The following is a 3,573-nucleotide window of genomic DNA, read 5'->3' as shown; positions in this document are numbered from 1 at the left end:
AGTAGGGCCGTTACGCTTCCGGAAAGGTATCACAATAGTTAATCGGACGCTAAATGTCAAATCTGCAGCATAGTTAATACCGGGTTTCGACTGTTCTACATCAGAGAGACGTTACCTGATTTACATGATTTTTTGAACCATAGCCGTATTTCACCGTTCTAAACACATCTTATTTCACGAGATTTTTGTTAATTTTGCTTCTATGTAGAGTTGGTTCACAAAGTTGTGTATTTGTTTAAAACCTACTAAACAAGTTATACAACATTTTATTTTTTTCTTTTAGCCGACGACTTTTTTCGATAATAGCTGACGAGATTTTTTTCGTTTACTAAAATACTTTAGCCGACGAGTAAAAACTTTGGCCGACGAAGGAAAACTTTGGCCGACGAAAAAAAATTTCATCGGCTAAAGTATCGTATAGCCGACGAAAATTTAAATTAGCCGACGAAAAAATAATTTGTCGGCCTGGTTTTTTATTTTCGTCGGCTAAAGCCTTTTTTCTAGTAGTGCCTCCGGTTAGGGTCCTAATCCCATCCAGGAGAACAAGACTTTGTTTCGCACTGATTTATGTTATTATGCTTTCAAATCTGACGTGAGAAAATTTCGGCAGCATCTCCCTACAGTTCCCCAAGTGCATCAATTTCTATACCAAATGTGCACTCGAGAGACAGTAGCGGGAGACCCTGTCGAAATTACCCACTATCGAAAACTCAACCACCATAACATAAATCAATGCGAATCAAAGTCATGTTCTCCTAAACTGTCCAAAAATGGGACAATTCAAGAATCATTTTATCAAACAAAGTTGTAATAAAATGATTCTTAAACGGGATTTCTAGGGCTAAACATGTAAGTAGCTAGAATGCAAGAATATAATCATTCTTACATTCATCGCGCAAATAAACACACATATAATCATTTGCATACAGAAATGATTTAGGTGTACAATCAACCTAAATATTCTCATAAATACTACCAAAATTCAACATTTAGCAATATGAAAAAATGTAATATATAAACAAGAAAACAAATAGGTAACCAAAATTCATCATAAAACCAACACATCTAAAAATATTAGTAACAAAGTATAACAAGAATTGACTGGAATACTTCACCGGAAAATTCATCGGAAAAAATGGTAGAAAATAGGGAGAAAGAGCATGTACCAAACTAGAAACTAGTGGACGAAAATGAACAATGCATTAGAAGAACACGGATGATGATCATGCATCATATAAGCCAGAGATTTGCAAGATTCATCATTGCAGATTTTTTTTCACTGTTTGAGATCTGTTTTCCTTCAGTTTCTCAATCTGGAAGTGATCTAGAAGATAAAAAGAAGATTTCACTTAAGCGACGGAAATATTTCGTCGCAAAAGTCAATAAGTTCCATCGCTTTAGTTTAAAACTAAGATGACGAAAAGTCAATTTGTCGGTTAAGTGAAGGATATAATGCGACAAATATTTTCGTCGCTACATAAATCTTCTGCGACGAAATCCGTGTTGTCACTTTAGATGGACCTGTGGCGACTAAACTTAGGCGACAAAAACCTCCCGTCGCTGAAGAAAATTGTAGCGACAAAATATGTATATTCGGCGATGATTTTTGTTGTCGTCGCTTAGGGTTTACTTAAGTGACGAAATGTGAAAGTGCCCGTCGCTTAAGCCTTTTTTTCTACTAATGGAGAGTCGACCTTACGATCTCCTTGTTCAAAAGATGATGCTTATGCCACTAGACCAAAACATAATAAGCGATTGAAAGTTACTTTTGAACGCTTTCTTTGTAATAATCGGTTAATTTTTGTTAAATATTTATATATGTGTGTAAGCCTCGGATATTTTATTGAGTTAATTGTTGTTATTTTGATGAATTATCTGTCGGTCGATATTGATGATTGTGACTGACTCTGTGTTACATTTCATGTGACCTTAAATTATCTGGTAAGTTAAAGTGAGGTTTGTCAGAAGATATTTTTTAAGGTTCCGATATATTTACTTTTGATTTTGAAGTTTGGAATCTATGAAAATTCATTTTAGATAAAGGCAATAATTATGATGTTATATGGACCATTCAAATTGGACAATGTTTCATTTGGGCCGTCAATATGCTAACTAATGGGAAATATATGTATATTTGTATATATGGAGTTGAAGGTCGGTGGGAAAGCGACCGACATAAGAAATATAAAAAAAAAGAATTAAATTCAGTTTACCCCCATGAGGTTTGGGAGTAACTTCATGTTAATCCCTATACTTTCAATTTCATCAGTTTACCCCTCAAACTTTTGAATTTTCCTCAAGCGTGACCAATGTCCTATATTCTATCTAAATCAGACGTTAACTGCTGATAATTTTAACCTTAACTGTGAGGCCCGTATCTAGAATTTGAGCAAATTGGATATTATCTATCCAAATCGAACATTAACTGCTGATAATTAACGGTCAATTCAAACGGAATATGAGAATTTAGGCACGGCAGATAGAAATTGAAGAGTTCAAGGGGTAAACTGATGAAAATAAAAGTGTAGGGACTAACATGAAGTCACCTCCAAACCACAAGGGGGTAAACTGAATTTAATTCAAAAAAAAAATGAAAGAAAGAAGAGGGGAAGCTTCTAGGGGGCTCTCTTCCCCTCTAGAACTCTCACGGTCTCTCTCTCTATCTCTGGGGCTTTCTCAGATTTTCTTTTGGTCCCTGAGAAGGAGAAGGGGAGGTTTTGGGGGAGAGACCAACTTTAGAGGGAACCGGAACCCTCCACTCTTCTCTTTCCGGAGGACACCGATATGCCCAATATCTCTCGAGTTTTCTAGAGAGCAAGGGAAGAGTTTGGGAACACCCGATTCTCTGCTCGCCGACCCCAAATCAAGACTCAACCTGCGATTTCTTCGTGGGGGACGCATCAGTCTCTTTCACCTCGTCTCGATGTCGTCGGATTTCTGGTGGTACGGTTCAATTTACGGTAGAGCATGGAGAAGAGAGGCGACTTAGAGAGACGAGAGAGGACCTGAAGCCATAGCCTAGAGGACTTTCCTCTTAATCCGACCACATAATATGATGGGACCATCGACGTTCGAACCTTTCTCCTTGTCGTAACACGTATATAGAGATGGATTGGGTTATCTAGGTTGAAATCTATTGTTGAGTTTTTGGGTGACGTCAATCGGTTTCCAGACACTACATGTCAGCTTAATTCGTCGGTTAAGATCTTAGCCGACGACCTTTCGTCGGTTAAGATCTTAGCCGACGACCTTTTGTCGGCTAAGATTTCGTCGGGAAAAGGTCGTCTGTGGTGACTTTAGCCGACGACATATGTAGAAGTCGTCGGCTATAGTTCAGAGTTTAGCCAACCAAAAAAATGTCGTCGGCTATAGTCCAGACTTTAGACGACGAAAAAATGTCGTCGATTATAGTCCAGACTTTAGCCGACGAAAAAAATTTAAGGTATTCGTCGGCTATAGTCTAGCGTTTAGCCGACGAAAAACATGTCGTCGGTTATTTCTCCGACTTTAACCGACGAAGAATTTAAAATATTCGTCGGCTAAAGTTTGTAATTAAAAAAATAAAAAATAACT

This window comes from Fragaria vesca, linkage group LG5 (genome assembly GCF_000184155.1).
Source record: "Fragaria vesca subsp. vesca linkage group LG5, FraVesHawaii_1.0, whole genome shotgun sequence".
Taxonomy (NCBI): Eukaryota; Viridiplantae; Streptophyta; class Magnoliopsida; order Rosales; family Rosaceae; genus Fragaria; species Fragaria vesca.
The sequence above is the reverse complement of the archived record's forward strand: the minus strand, read 5'-3'. Positions refer to the sequence as shown.